We start from the raw sequence: 15000 nt of genomic DNA, 5'->3' as shown, positions 1-15000 counted from the left end.
TGTCTCCCCGTGTCTCCCAGTGTCTCCCAGTGTCTCCCCGTGTCTCTCACTGTCTCACAGTGTCTCCCCGTGTCTCCCAGTGTCTCAGTATCTCCAAGTGTCTCTCCTGTCTCCCCAGTGTCTCCCCGTGTCTCCCCGTGTCTCCGTCTCTCCCAGTATCTCCCAGTGTCTCAGTGTCTCGCCGTGTCTCTCACTGTCTCCCAGTGTCTCCCAGTGTCTCCCAGTGTCTCAGTGTCTCGCCCAGTGTCTCCCCGTGTCTCCCCATGTCTCCGTCTCTTCCAGTGTCTCCCAGTGTCTTAGTGTCTCTCCCCGTGTCTCCCAGTGTCTCCCCGTGTCTCAGTGTCTCCCACTGTCTCCCAGTGTCTCAGTGTCTCCCAGTGTCTCCCAGTGTCCCAGTCTCCCCCAGTGTCTCCCCGTGTCTCCCAGTGTCTCCCAGTGTCTCCCCGTGTCTCTCACTGTCTCACAGTGTCTCCCCGTGTCTCCCAGTGTCTCAGTATCTCCAAGTGTCTCTCCTGTCTCCCCAGTGTCTCCCCGTGTCTCCCCGTGTCTCCGTCTCTCCCAGTATCTCCCAGTGTCTCAGTGTCTCGCCGTGTCTCCCAGTGTCTCACAGTGTCTCACAGTGTCTCCAGTGTCCCCCAGTGTCTCCCCGTGTCTCCCAGTGTCTCCCAGCGTCTCCTAGTGTCTCACAGTGTCTCAGTGTCTCCCAGTGTCTCCCAGTGTCTCCCCGTGTCTCCCCTGTGTCTCCCAGTGTCGTCCTGTGTCTCCCAGTGTCTCCCCGTGTCTCCCAGTGTCTCCCAGTGTCTCCCCGTGTCTCCACGTGTCTCTCAGTGTCTCACAGTGTCTCAGTGTCTCGCCCAGTGTCTCCCAGTGTCTCCCAGTGTCTCCCCGTGTCTCAGTGTCTCCCAAGTGTCTTCCAGTGTCTCGCAGTGTCTCCATCAATGTCTCCCAGTGTCTCCCCGTGTCTCAGTGTCTCCCAGTGTCCCCCTGTCTCTCCCCGTGTCTCAGTGTCTCCAGTGTCTCCCCGTGTCTCCCAGTGTCTCCCAGTGTCTCCCAGCGTCTCCAAGTGTCTCACAGTGTCTCCCCGTGTCTCCCAGTGTCTCCAAGTGTCTCTCAGTGTTTCCCAGTGTCCCCCAGTGTCTCCCCGTGTTTCCCAGTGTCTCCCAGTGTCTCCCAGTGTCTCCCCGTGTCTCCGTGTCTCCCAGTGTCTCCCAGTGTCTCCCAGTGTCTCACAGTGTCTCCGTCTCTCCCAGTGTCTCCCAGTGTCTCCCAGAGTCTTCCAATGTCTCTCAGTGTCTCCCAGTGTCTCAGTATCTCCCAGTGTCTCCCCGTGTCTCCGTCTCGCCCAGTGTCTCCCAGTGTCTCAGTGTCTCCCAGTGTCTCCCAGTGTCTCCCAGTGTCTCCCCGTGTCACCCAGTGTCTCCCCGTGTCTCCCAGTGTCTCCCAGTGTTTCCCAGTGTCTCCCCAGTGTCTCCCAGTGTCTCCCAGTGTCTCGCCGTGTCTCTCAGTGTCTCCCAGTGTCTCAGTGTCTCTCAGTGTCTCCCAGTGTCTCCACCAGTGTCCCCGAGTGTCTCCCAGTGTCTCCCAGTGTCTCCGACTCTCCCAGTGTCTCCCCGTGTCTCTCAGTGTCTCCCCGTGTTTCCCCGTGTCTCCAAGTGTCTCTCCTGTCTCCCCGTGTCTCCCAGTGTCTCCCCGTGTTTCCCCGTGTCTCCCCGTGTCTCCCCGTGTCTCAGTGTCTCCCAGTGTCTCCCAGTGTCTCAGTGTCTCGCCCAGTGTCTCCCCGTGTCTCCCAGTGTCTCCCAGTGTCTACCAATGTCTCCCCGTGTCTCCCCGTGTCTCCCAGTGTCTCCCCGTGTCTCCCCATGTCTCCGTCTCTTCCAGTGTCTCACCAGTTTCTTAGTGTCTCTCCCCGTGTCTCCCAGTGTCTCCCCATGTCTCCCAGTGTCTCCCCGTGTCTCAGTGTCTCCCACTGTCTCCCAGTGTCTCAGTGTCTCCCAGTGTCTCCCAGTGTCCCAGTCTCCCCCAGTGTCTCCCCGTGTCTCCCAGTGTCTCCCAGTGTCTCCCAGTGTCTCCCCGTGTCTCTCACTGTCTCACAGTGTCTCCCCGTGTCTCCCAGTGTCTCAGTATCTCCAAGTGTCTCTCCTGTCTCCCCAGTGTCTCCCCGTGTCTCCCCGTGTCTATGTCTCTCCCAGTATCTCCCAGTGTCTCAGTGTCTCGCCGTGTCTCCCAGTGTCTCACAGTGTCTCACAGTGTCTCCAGTGTCCCCCAGTGTCTCCCCGTGTCTCCCAGTGTCTCCCAGCGTCTCCCAGTGTCTCACAGTGTCTCAGTGTCTCTCAGTGTCTCCCAGTGTCTCCCAGTGTCTCAAGGTCTCCCCGTGTCTCCCCTGTGTCTCCCAGTGTCGTCCTGTGTCTCCCAGTGTCTCCCCGTGTCTCCCAGTGTCTCCCCGTGTCTCCACGTGTATCTCAGTGTCTCACAGTGTCTCAGTGTCTCGCCCAGTGTCTCCCAGTGTCTCCCAGTGTCTCCCCGTGTCTCAGTGTCTCCCAAGTGTCTTCCAGTGTCTCCCAGTGTCTCCATCAGTGTCTCCCAGTGTCTCCCCGTGTCTCCTAGTGTCTCCCTGCGTCTCCCAGCGTCTCACAGTGTCTCAGTGTCTCTCAGTGTCTCCCAGTGTCTCCCAGTGTCTCAGTGTCTCCCCGTGTCTCCCCTGTGTCTCCCAGTGTCGTCCTGTGTCTCCCAGTGTCTCCCCGTGTCTCCCAGTGTCTCCCAGTGTCTCCCCGTGTCTCCACGTGTCTCTCAGTGTCTCACAGTGTCTCAGTGTCTCGCCCAGTGTCTCCCAGTGTCTCCCAGTGTCTCCCCGTGTCTCAGTGTCTCCCAAGTGTCTTCCAGTGTCTCCCAGTGTCTCCATCAGTGTCTCCCAGTGTCTCCCCGTGTCTCAGTGTTTCCCAGTGTCCCCCTGTCTCTCCCCGTGTCTCAGTGTCTCCAGTGTCTCCCCGTGTCTCCCAGTGTCTCCCAGTGTCTCCCAGTGTCTCCCAGCGTCTCCAAGTGTCTCACAGTGTCTCCCCGTGTCTCCCAGTGTCTCCAAGTGTCTCTCAGTGTTTCCCAGTGTCCCCCAGTGTCTCCCCGTGTCTCCCAGTGTCTCCCAGTGTCTCCCAGTGTCTCCCCATGTCTCCGTGTCTCCCAGTGTCTCCCAGTGTCTCCCCGTGTCTCCCCGTGTCTCCCAGTGTCTCCCAGTGTCTCAGTGTCTCGCCCTGTGTCTCCCCAGTGTCTCCCAGTGTCTCAGTGTCTCTCACTGTCTCCCCGTGTCTCAGTTTCTCAGTGTCTCCCAGTGTCTCCCCGTGTCTCCGTCTCTCCCAGTGTCTCCCCGTGTCTCAGTTTCTCAGTGTCCCCCAGTGTCTCCCCGTGTCTCCGTCTCTCCCAGTGTCTCCCCGTGTCTACAAGTGTCTCAGTGTCTCCCAGTGTCTCCCCGTGTCTCCCAGTGTCTCCCCGTGTCTCCCAGTGTCTCAGTGTCTCCCAGTGTCTCCCAGTGTCTCCCAGTGTCTCCCAATGTTTCAGTGTCTCCCCGTGTCTCAGTGTCTCCAAGTGTCTCTCGTGTCTCCCCAGTGTCTCCCAGTGTCTCAGTGTCTCCCAGTGTCTCCCAGTTTCTCCCAGTGTCTCCCAGTGTCTCCCAGTGTCTCCCCGTGTCTCCCAGTGTCTCGTAGTGTCTCCCAGTGTCTCCCAGTGTCTCAGTGTCTCCCAGTTTCTCCCAGTGTCTCCCAGCTTCTCCCAGTGTCTCCCAGTGTCTCCCCGTGTCTCCCAGTGTCTCGTAGTGTCTCCCAGTGTCTCCCAGTGTCTCCTCGTGTCTCTCTCTGTCTCCCCGTGTCTCCCCGTGTCTCCATGTGTCTCCCTGTCTCTCTCTCTGTCTCCCTGTGTCTCTCTCTCTCTGTCTCCCCATGTCTCCCCGTGTCTCCCCGTGTCTCCCAGTGTTTCCCAGTGTCTCCCAGTGTCTCACCAACACCTCTCTCTCTGTCTCTCTCTCTGTCTCCCTGTGTCTCTCTCTCTGTCTCCCCATGTCTCCCTGTGTCTCCCCGTGTCTTCCCGTGTCTCCCTGTGTCTCTCTCTGTCTCTCTCTGTCTCCCAATGTCTCCCCCATGTATCCCCCTGTCTCACCAACACCTCTCACTCTCTCTGTCTCCCCGTGTCTCCCCGTGTCTCCCAGTGTCTCCCCGTGTCTCACCAACACCTCTCTCTCTGTCTCTCTCTGTCCCTCTCTCTCTGTCTCCCAGTGTCTCCCCGTGTCTCCCTGTGTCTCTCTGTCTCCCCGTGTCTCCCCGTGTCTCCCCGTATCTCCCCGTGTCTCCCTGTTTCTCTCTCTGTCTCTCTCTATCTGTCTCCCCGTGTCTCCCCGTGTCTCCCTGTGTCTCTCTCTGTCTCCCCGTGTCTCCGCGTGTCTCCTCGTGTCTCCGCGTGTCTCCGCGTGTCTCCTCGTGTCTCGCAGTGTCTCCCAGTGTCGCCTCATGTCTTTCCGTGTCTCCCAGTGTCTCCCAGTGTCTCCCAGTGTGTCCCAGTGTCTCCCAGTGTCTCAGTGTCTCCGGGTGTCTCCCAGTCTCTCCCAGTGTCTCCTCATGTCTCCCAGTGTCTCAGTGTCTCCGGGTGTCTCCCAGTATCTCCCAGTGTCTCCCCCAGTGTCTCCCTGTGTCTCCCCGTGTCTCCCAGTGTCTCTCCCAGTGTCTCCCCGTGTCTCCCAGTGTCTCTCCCAGTGTCTCCCCGTGTCTCCCAGTGTCTCCCCGTGTCTCTCAGTGTCTCCCAGTGTCTCCCCGTGTCTCCCCGTGTCTCCCAGTGTCTCCCCAGTGTCTCCCAGTGTCTCCCCGTGTCTCCCAGTGTCACCCCGTGTCTCCCCAGTGTCTCCCAGTGTCTCCCAGTGTCTCTCCCAGTGTCTCCCCGTGTCTCCCAGTGTCTCCCAGTGTCTCTCTCAGTCTCTCCCAGTGTCTCCTCGTGTCTCCCAGTGTCTCCCCTTGTCTCCCAGTGTCTCCCAGTGTCGCCCCGTGTCTCCCCCCGTGTCTCCCAGTATCTCCCCGTGTCTCCCCGTGTCTCCCCGTGTCTCAGTGTCTCCCCCAGTGTCTCCCTGTGTCTCCCCGTGTCTCCCAGTGTCTCCCAATGTCTCCCAGTGTCTCCCCGTGTCTCTCACTGTCTCACAGTGTCTCCCCGTGTCTCCCAGTGTCTCAGTATCTCCAAGTGTCTCTCCTGTCTCCCCAGTGTCTCCCCGTGTCTCCCCGTGTCTATGTCTCTCCCAGTATCTCCCAGTGTCTCAGTGTCTCGCCGTGTCTCCCAGTGTCTCACAGTGTCTCCAGTGTCCCCCAGTGTCTCCCCGTGTCTCCCAGTGTCTCCCAGCGTCTCCCAGTGTCTCACAGTGTCGCAGTGTCTCTCAGTGTCTCCCAGTGTCTCCCAGTGTCTCAGGGTCTCCCCATGTCTCCCCTGTGTCTCCCAGTGTCGTCCTGTGTCTCCCAGTGTCTCCCCGTGTCTCCCAGTGTCTCCCAGTGTCTCCCCGTGTCTCCACGTGTATCTCAGTGTCTCACAGTGTCTCAGTGTCTCGCCCAGTGTCTCCCAGTGTCTCCCAGTGTCTCCCCGTGTCTCAGTGTCTCCCAAGTGTCTTCCAGTGTCTCCCAGTGTCTCCATCAGTGTCTCCCAGTGTCTCCCCGTGTCTCCCAGTGTCTCCCAGCGTCTCCCAGTGTCTCACAGTGTCTCAGTGTCTCTCAGTGTCTCCCAGTGTCTCCCAGTGTCTCAGTGTCTCCCCGTGTCTCCCCTGTGTCTCCCAGTGTCGTCCTGTGTCTCCCAGTGTCTCCCCGTGTCTCCCAGTGTCTCCCAGTGTCTCCCCGTGTCTCCACGTGTCTCTCAGTGTCTCACAGTGTATCAGTGTCTCGCCCAGTGTCTCCCAGTGTCTCCCAGTGTCTCCCCGTGTCTCAGTGTCTCCCAAGTGTCTTCCAGTGTCTCCCAGTGTCTCCATCAGTGTCTCCCAGTGTCTCCCCGTGTCTCAGTGTTTCCCAGTGTCCCCCTGTCTCTCCCCGTGTCTCAGTGTCTCCAGTGTCTCCCAGTGTCTCCCAGTGTCTCCCAGCGTCTCCAAGTGTCTCACAGTGTCTCCCCGTGTATCCCAGTGTCTCCAAGTGTCTCTCAGTGTTTCCCAGTGTCCCCCAGTGTCTCCCCGTGTCTCCCAGTGTCTCCCAGTGTCTCCCAGTGTCTCCCCATGTCTCCGTGTCTCCAAGTGTCTCCCAGTGTCTCCCCGTGTCTCCCCGTGTCTCCCAGTGTCTCCCAGTGTCTCAGTGTCTCGCCCTGTGTCTCCCCAGTGTCTCCCAGTGTCTCAGTGTCTCTCACTGTCTCCCCGTGTCTCAGTTTCTCAGTGTCTCCCAGTGTCTCCCCGGGTCTCCGTCTCTCCCAGTGTCTCCCCGTGTCTCAGTTTCTCAGTGTCTCCCAGTGTCTCCCCGTGTCTCCGTCTCTCCCAGTGTCTCCCCGTGTCTCCAAGTGTCTCCCAGTGTCTCCCCATGTCTCCCAGTGTCTCCCCGTGTCTCCCAGTGTCTCAGTGTCTCTCAGTGTCTCCCAGTGTCTCCCAGTGTCTCCCAATGTTTCAGTGTCTCCCCGTGTCTCAGTGTCTCCAAGTGTCTCTCCTGTCTCCCCAGTGTCTCCCAGTGTCTCAGTGTCTCCCAGTGTCTCCCAGTTTCTCCCAGTGTCTCCCAGTGTCTCCCAGTGTCTCCCCGTGTCTCCCAGTGTCTCGTAGTGTCTCCCAGTGTCTCCCAGTGTCTCAGTGTCTCCCAGTTTCTCCCAGTGTCTCCCAGCTTCTCCCAGTGTCTCCCAGTGTCTCCCCGTGTCTCCCAGTGTCTCGTAGTGTCTCCCAGTGTCTCCCAGTGTCTCGTCGTGTCTCTCTCTGTCTCCCCGTGTCTCCCCGTGTCTCCATGTGTCTCCCTGTCTCTCTCTCTGTCTCCCTGTGTCTCTCTCTCTCTCTGTCTCCCCATGTCTCCCCGTGTCTCCCCGTGTCTCCCAGTGTTTCCCAGTGTCTCCCAGTGTCTCACCAACACCTCTCTCTCTGTCTCTCTCTCTGTCTCCCTGTGTCTCTCTCTCTGTCTCCCCATGTCTCCCTGTGTCTCCCCGTGTCTTCCCGTGTCTCCCTGTGTCTCTCTCTGTCTCTCTCTGTCTCCCAATGTCTCCCCCATGTATCCCCCTGTCTCACCAACACCTCTCACTCTCTCTGTCTCCCCGTGTCTCCCAGTGTCTCCCCAGTGTCTCCCAGTGTCTCCCCGTGTCTCCCAGTGTCTCCCCGTGTCTCACCAACACCTCTCTCTCTGTCTCTCTCTGTCCCTCTCTCTCTGTCTCCCAGTGTCTCCCCGTGTCTCCCTGTGTCTCTCTGTCTCCCCGTGTCTCCCCGTGTCTCCCTGTGTCTCTCTGTCTCCCCGTGTCTCCCCGTGTCTCCCCGTATCTCCCCGTGTCTCCCTGTTTCTCTCTCTGTCTCTCTCTATCTGTCTCCCCGTGTCTCCCCGTGTCTCCCTGTGTCTCTCTCTGTCTCCCCGTGTCTCCGCGTGTCTCCTCGTGTCTCCGCGTGTCTCCGCGTGTCTCCTCGTGTCTCCCAGTGTCTCCCAGTGTCGCCTCATGTCTTTCCGTGTCTCCCAGTGTCTCCCAGTGTCTCCCAGTGTGTCCCAGTGTCTCCCAGTGTCTCCCAGTGTCTCAGTGTCTCCGGGTGTCTCCCAGTCTCTCCCAGTGTCTCCTCATGTCTCCCAGTGTCTCAGTGTCTCCGGGTGTCTCCCAGTATCTCCCAGTGTCTCCCCCAGTGTCTCCCTGTGTCTCCCCGTGTCTCCCAGTGTCTCTCCCAGTGTCTCCCCGTGTCTCCCAGTGTCTCTCCCAGTGTCTCCCCGTGTCTCCCAGTGTCTCCCCGTGTCTCTCAGTGTCTCCCAGTGTCTCCCCGTGTCTCCCCGTGTCTCCCAGTGTATCCCCAGTGTCTCCCAGTGTCTCCCCGTGTCTCCCAGTGTCTCCCCGTGTCTCCCCAGTGTCTCCCAGTGTCTCCCAGTGTCTCTCCCAGTGTCTCCCCGTGTCTCCCAGTGTCTCCCAGTGTCTCTCTCAGTCTCTCCCAGTGTCTCCTCGTGTCTCCCAGTGTCTCCCCTTGTCTCCCAGTGTCTCCCAGTGTCGCCCCGTGTCTCCCCCCGTGTCTCCCAGTGTCTCCCCGTGTCTCCCCGTGTCTCCCCGTGTCTCAGTGTCTCCCCCAGTGTCTCCCTGTGTCTCCCCGTGTCTCCCAGGGTCTCTCTCAGTGTCTCCCAGTGTCTTCAGTGTCTCCCAGTGTCTCCCAGTGTCTCCCCGTGTCTCCCCGTGTCTCCCTGTGTCTCAGTGTCTCCCCGTGTCTCCCCTTGTCTCCCTGTGTCTCTCTCTGTCTCCCCGTGTCTCCCAGTGTCTCCCAGTGTCTCCCCGTGTCTCCCCTTGTCTCCCTGTGTCTCTCTCTGTCTCCCCGTGTCTCCCCCTGCCTCACCAACACCTCTCACTCTCTCTGTCTCCCCGTGTCTCCCTGTGTCTCTCTGTCTCCCCGTGTCTCCCTGTGTCTCTCTCTGTCTCCCCGTGTCTCCCAGTGTTTCCCAGTGTCTCCCAGTGCCTCACCAACACCTCTCACTATCTCTGTCTCTCTCTCTGTCTCCCCGTGTCTCCCCGTGTCTCCCTGTGTCTCTCTCTGTCTCCCCGTGTCTCCGCGTGTCTCCTCGTGTCTCCGCGTGTCTCCGCGTGTCTCCTCGTGTCTCCCAGTGTCTCCCAGTGTCGCCTCATGTCTTTCCGTGTCTCCCAGTGTCTCCCAGTGTCTCCCAGTGTGTCCCAGTGTCTCCCAGTGTCTCCCAGTGTCTCAGTGTCTCCGGGTGTCTCCCAGTCTCTCCCAGTGTCTCCTCATGTCTCCCAGTGTCTCAGTGTCTCCGGGTGTCTCCCAGTATCTCCCAGTGTCTCCCCCAGTGTCTCCCTGTGTCTCCCCGTGTCTCCCAGTGTCTCTCCCAGTGTCTCCCCGTGTCTCCCAGTGTCTCTCCCAGTGTCTCCCCGTGTCTCCCAGTGTCTCCCCGTGTCTCTCAGTGTCTCCCAGTGTCTCCCCGTGTCTCCCCGTGTCTCCCAGTGTATCCCCAGTGTCTCCCAGTGTCTCCCCGTGTCTCCCAGTGTCTCCCCGTGTCTCCCCAGTGTCTCCCAGTGTCTCCCAGTGTCTCTCCCAGTGTCTCCCCGTGTCTCCCAGTGTCTCCCAGTGTCTCTCTCAGTCTCTCCCAGTGTCTCCTCGTGTCTCCCAGTGTCTCCCCTTGTCTCCCAGTGTCTCCCAGTGTCGCCCCGTGTCTCCCCCCGTGTCTCCCAGTGTCTCCCCGTGTCTCCCCGTGTCTCCCCGTGTCTCAGTGTCTCCCCCAGTGTCTCCCTGTGTCTCCCCGTGTCTCCCAGGGTCTCTCTCAGTGTCTCCCAGTGTCTCCAGTGTCTCCCAGTGTCTCCCAGTGTCTCCCCGTGTCTCCCCGTGTCTCCCTGTGTCTCAGTGTCTCCCCGTGTCTCCCCTTGTCTCCCTGTGTCTCTCTCTGTCTCCCCGTGTCTCCCAGTGTCTCCCAGTGTCTCCCCGTGTCTCCCCTTGTCTCCCTGTGTCTCTCTCTGTCTCCCCGTGTCTCCCCCTGCCTCACCAACACCTCTCACTCTCTCTGTCTCCCCGTGTCTCCCTGTGTCTCTCTGTCTCCCCGTGTCTCCCTGTGTCTCTCTCTGTCTCCCCGTGTCTCCCAGTGTTTCCCAGTGTCTCCCAGTGCCTCACCAACACCTCTCACTATCTCTGTCTCTCTCTCTGTCTCCCCGTGTCTCCCCGTGTCTCCCTGTGTCTCTCTCTGTCTCTCTCTCTCTGTCTCTCTCTGTCTCCCTGTGTCTCTCTCTCTGTCTCCCTGTGTCTCTCTCTCTGTCTCTCTCTGTCTCTCTCTCTGTCTCTCTCTCTGTCTCTCTCTGTCTCTCTGTCTCCCTGTGTCTCCCCGTGTCTTACCAACACCTCTCTCTCTGTCTCTCTCTCTCTGTGTCTCTCTCTGTGTCTCTCTCTGTGTCTCTCTCTCTGTCTCCCCGTGTCTCCCTCGTGTCTCACCAACACCTCTCTCTGTGTCTCTCTCTCTGTCTCTCTGTCTCCCCGTGTCTCCCAGTGTCTCAGTGTCTCCCAGTGTCTCACCAACACCTCTCTCTCTCTCTGTCTCTCTCTCTGTCTCTCTCTGTCTCCCTGTGTCTCCCAGTGTCTCCCCGTGTCCCCCCCGAGACAGAGAGACATGGCTGCGTGTCTCCATCCCGAGTGTTCGTGGAACGTGGAGCGACTCTCTGTCTCTCTCTCTGTCTCCCTGTGTCTCTCTCTCTGTCTCCCTGTGTCCCTCTCTCTGTCTCCCCCGTGTCTCCCTGTGTCTCTCTGTGTCTCTCTCTGTCTCTCTCTGTCTCTCTCTCTGTCTCCCCCGTGTCTCCCTGTGTCTCTCTGTGTCTCTCTCTGTCTCTCTCTGTCTCTCTCTCTGTCTCCCCCGTGTCTCCCTGTGTCTCCCTGTGTCTCTCTGTGTCTCTCTCTGTCTCTCTCTGTCTCTCTCTCTGTCTCTCTCTGTCTCTCTCTCTCTGTCTCTCTCTCTGTCTCTCTCTCTGTCTCTCTCTGTCTCTCTCTCTCTGTCTCTCTCTGTCTCTCTCTGTCTCTCTGTCTCCCTGTGTCTCCCCGTGTCTCACCAACACCTCTCTCTCTGTCTCTCTCTCTCTGTCTCCCCGTGTCTCCCCGTGTCTCCCCGTGTCTCTCTCTGTCTCCCCGTGTCTCCCCCTGACACAGAGAGACACGGCTGCGTGTCTCCATCCCGAGTGTTCGTGGAACGTGGGGCGACTCTCTGTCTCTCTCTGTCTCCCAGTGTCTCCCTGTGTCTCTCTCTGTCTCTCTCTCTGTCTCTCTGTGTCTCTCTCTCTGTCTCTCTCTGTCTCCCCGTGTCTCCCAGTGTCTCCCAGTGTCTCCCAGTGTCTCCAAGCGTCTCACCAACACCTCTCACTATCTCTCTGTCTCTCTGTCTCCCCGTGTCTCCCTGTGTGTCTCTGTGTCTCTCTCTGTCTCCCCGTGTCTCCCAGTGTCTCCCAGTGTCTCCAAGCGTCTCACCAACACCTCTCTCTCTCTGTCTCTCTGTCTCTCTCTGTCTCCCTGTGTCCCTCTCTGTCTCCCCGTGTCTCCCTGTGTCTCTCTCTGTCTCCCTGTGTCTCTCTCTGTCTCCCTGTGTCTCCCCCCCTGACACAGAGAGACATGGCTGCGTGTCTCCATCCCGAGTGTTCGTGGAACGTGGAGCGACTCTCTGTCTCTCTCTGTGTCTCTCTCTCTGTCTCTCTGTCTCCCTGTGTCTCTCTCTGTCTCCCCGTGTCTCCCCTTGTCTCTCTCTCTGTCTCCCCGTGTCTCCCCGTGTCTCTCTCTGTCTCCCCTTGTCTCTCTCCCCCCCTGAGACAGAGAGACACGGCTGCGTGTCTCCATCCCGAGTGTTCGTGGAACGTGGGACGACTCTCTGTCTCTCTCTGTCTCCCTGTGTCTCTCTCTGTCTCTCTGTCTCTCTCTCTTTGTCTCTCTCTCTCTCCGTCTCCCCGTGTCTCTCTCTCTGTCTCTCTCTGTCTCTCTCTCTGTCTCTCTCTGTCTCTCTGTCTCCCCCGTGTCTCCCAGTGTCTCACCAACACCTCTCACTATCTCTGTCTCTCTCTCTCTCTGTCTCCCTGTCTCTCTCTCTCTGTGTCTCTCTGTCTCTCTCTGTCTCCCCGTGTCTCCCCCCTGAGACAGAGAGACATGGCTGCGTGTCTCCATCCCGAGTGTTCGTGGAACGTGGAGCGACTCTCTGTCTCTATCTGTCTCTCTCTCTGTCTCCCTGTGTCTCTCTCTCTGTCTCCCCGTGTCTCCCCTTGTCTCTCTCTCTGTCTCCCCGTGTCTCCCCGTGTCTCTCTCTGTCTCCCCTTGTCTCTCTCCCCCCCTGAGACAGAGAGACATGGCTGCGTGTCTCCATCCCGAGTGTTCGTGGAACGTGGAGCGACTCTCTGTCTCTCTCTGTCTCCACGTGTCTCTCTGTGTCTCTCTCTGTCTGTCTCACCGTGTCTCCCTGTGTCTCCCTGTGTCTCTCTCTGTCTCACCGTGTCTCCCCGTGTCTCTCTCTGTCTCCCTGTGTCTCCCTGTGTCTCTCTCTGTCTCCCCGTGTCTCTCTCTGTCTCCCTGTGTCTCTCTCTCTGTCTCTCTCTGTCTCTCTCTGTCTCCCTGTGTCTCCCCCCCTGAGACAGAGAGACACGGCTGCGTGTCTCCATCCCGAGTGTTCGTGGAACGTGGAGCGACTTTCCGTCTCCGTTGCGAGCGGTGGGTCTCGTCCCTCCGCTCCGTGTCTCCGGCCTGTGTCCCCGACTCGTCTGGAGACACGGGGACACGGGGGACAGGAGACACGGAGACACGGGGGACGGGAGACACGGGAGCGTGGGCCGTGTGGAGACTGAACGGAGAGCGTCTCGAGACTCGGATCGTCGCGCGGACAGGCCTTCCCGGGATGGAGACACGGGGAGACAGGGAGACACGGGGAGACAGGGGGAGAGAGACACGGGGAGACAGGGGGAGAGAGACACGGGGAGACAGGGGGAGAGAGACACGGGGAGACAGGGAGACACGGGGAGACAGGGAGACACCGGGAGCTATGGAGACACGGGGAGACAGGGAGACACGGGGAGACAGGGAGAGGGAGACACGGGGAGACAGGGAGACACGGGGAGACAGGGAGAGAGAGACACGGGGAGACAGGGAGACACGGGGAGACAGGGAGAGAGAGACACGGGGAGACAGGGGGATGGAGACACGGGGAGACAGGGAGACACGGGGAGACAGGGAGAGAGAGACACGGGGAGACAGGGAGATACGGGGAGACAGGGAGACACCGGGAGACAGGGAGACACGGGGAGACAGGGAGACACGGGTAGACAGGGAGATACGGGGAGACAGGGAGAGAGAGACACGGGGAGACAGGGGGAGGGAGACATGGGGAGACAGGGAGACACGGGTAGACAGGGAGACACGGGGAGACAGGGGGAGAGAGACACGGGGAGACAGGGGGAGGGAGACATGGGGAGACAGGGAGACACGGGGAGACAGGGAGACACGGGGAGACTGGGAGACACGGGGAGACAGGGAGAGAGAGACACGGGGAGACAGGGAGAGGGAGACACGGCGAGACAGGGAGACACGGGGAGACAGGGAGAGAGAGACACGGGGAGACAGAGAGACACGGGGAGACAGGGAGACACGGGTAGACAGGGAGACACGGGGAGACAGGGATACACGGGGAGACAGTGAGACACGGGGAGACAGGGAGAGAGAGACACGGGGAGACAGGGAGACACGGGGAGACAGGGGGAGAGAGACACGGGGAGACAGAGAGACACGGGGAGACAAGGAGACACGGGGAGACAGGGGGAGAGAGACACGGGGAGACAGGGGGAGGGAGACATGGGGAGACAGGGAGACACGGGGAGACCGGGAGACACGGGGAGACAGGGAGACACGGGGAGACAGTGAGACACGGGGAGACAGGGGGAGAGAAACACGGGGAGACACGGACAGAAAGACAACACGCTTAGACAGAGACACACACAGTGAGACAGCTGGGTTAGACACACACAGACAGACAACACGCTTAGACACAGACACACACAGACAGACAGCTGGCTTAGACACACACAGACAGACAACACCGTTAGACACAGACACACACAGACAGACACCTGATTTAGACACACACAGGGAGACACCTGAGTTAAACACCCACAGTGAGACAACACGAGGCTTAGACACAGACACACACAGACAGACAGCTGGGTTAGACACACACAGACAGACACCTGTGTTAGACACAGACACACACAGACAGACACCTGAGTTAAACACACACAGTGAGACAACACGAGGCTTAGACACAGACACACACAGACAGACACCTGAGTTAGACACACACAGACAGACAACACGCTTAGACACAGACACACACAGACAGACAGCTGGGTTAGACACACACAGACAGACAGCTGGGTTAGACACACACAGTGAGACAACACGAGGCTTAGACAGAGACACACACAGACAGACAGCTGGGTTAGACACACACAGACAGACAACACAGTTAGACACAGACACACACAGACAGACAGCTGGGTTAGACACACACAGACAGACAACACGCTTAGACAGAGACACACACAGACAGACACCTGAGTTAGGCACACACAGGGAGACACCTGAGTTAGACACGTACACTGAGACACCTCAGTTAGACAGAGACAGACAGACACCCCAGTTAGACAGACAGAAACCCGAGTTAGACACGTACAGACAGACAACACAGTTAGACACTGAGACACCCGAGTTAGACACGTACACACACACTGAGACACCCCAGTTAGACAGACAGACACCCCAGTTAGACATACAGACAACACAGTTAGACACGTACAGTGAGACACCCAAGTTAGACACGTACAGACAGACACCTGAGTTAAACACGTACAGACAGACACCCGAGTTAGACACTGAGACACCCCAGTTAGACAGCGAGACACCCCAGTTAGACACTGAGACACCCCAGTTGCACACACACAATAAGACACCCCAGTTAGACAGTGAGACAACACAGTTAGACACTGAGACACCCCAGTTGGACACTGAGACACCCCAGTTAGACGGTGAGACACCCCAGTTGGACACTGAGACACCTCAGTTGGACAGCGAAACACCCGAGTTAGACACTGAGACACCCCAGTTGGACAGCGAGACACCCGAGTTAGACACGTACACACACACTGAGACACCCCAGTTAGACACTGAGACACCCCAGTTGGACACACACACTGAGACACCCCAGTTAGACAGCGAGACACCCCTGTTAGACAGCGAGACACCCCAGTTAGACAGCGAGACACCCCAGTTAGACACACACACTGAGACACCCCAGTTAGACAGCGAGACACCCCAGTTAGACAGCGAGACACCCCAGTTAGACAGCGAGGGCTGTC

At 58.9% G+C, this 15000-nt stretch overlaps 1 protein-coding gene across 1 annotated transcript in view; it reads left to right on the top strand.

Moving 5' to 3' along the window:
• The window catches only part of LOC142922560 (uncharacterized), a 62483-nt gene extending 51620 nt beyond the window's left edge, over positions 1 to 10863 (top strand). Inside the window, exon 5 of the mRNA XM_076063346.1 lies at positions 10236 to 10863. The gene's annotated coding sequence lies outside the window, so the exon portion shown is untranslated. The remainder of the gene's footprint in view (positions 1 to 10235) is intronic.
• Positions 10864 to 15000: the final 4137 nt, after the last annotated feature.

This window comes from Petromyzon marinus, unplaced genomic scaffold, assembly GCF_048934315.1.
Source record: "Petromyzon marinus isolate PM22_M1 ecotype Great Lakes invasive population unplaced genomic scaffold, UKy_Petmar_22M1.pri1.0 PM_Scaffold_101, whole genome shotgun sequence".
NCBI lineage: Eukaryota > Metazoa > Chordata > Hyperoartia > Petromyzontiformes > Petromyzontidae > Petromyzon > Petromyzon marinus.
The sequence above is the reverse complement of the archived record's forward strand: the minus strand, read 5'-3'. Positions and strand labels throughout refer to the sequence as shown.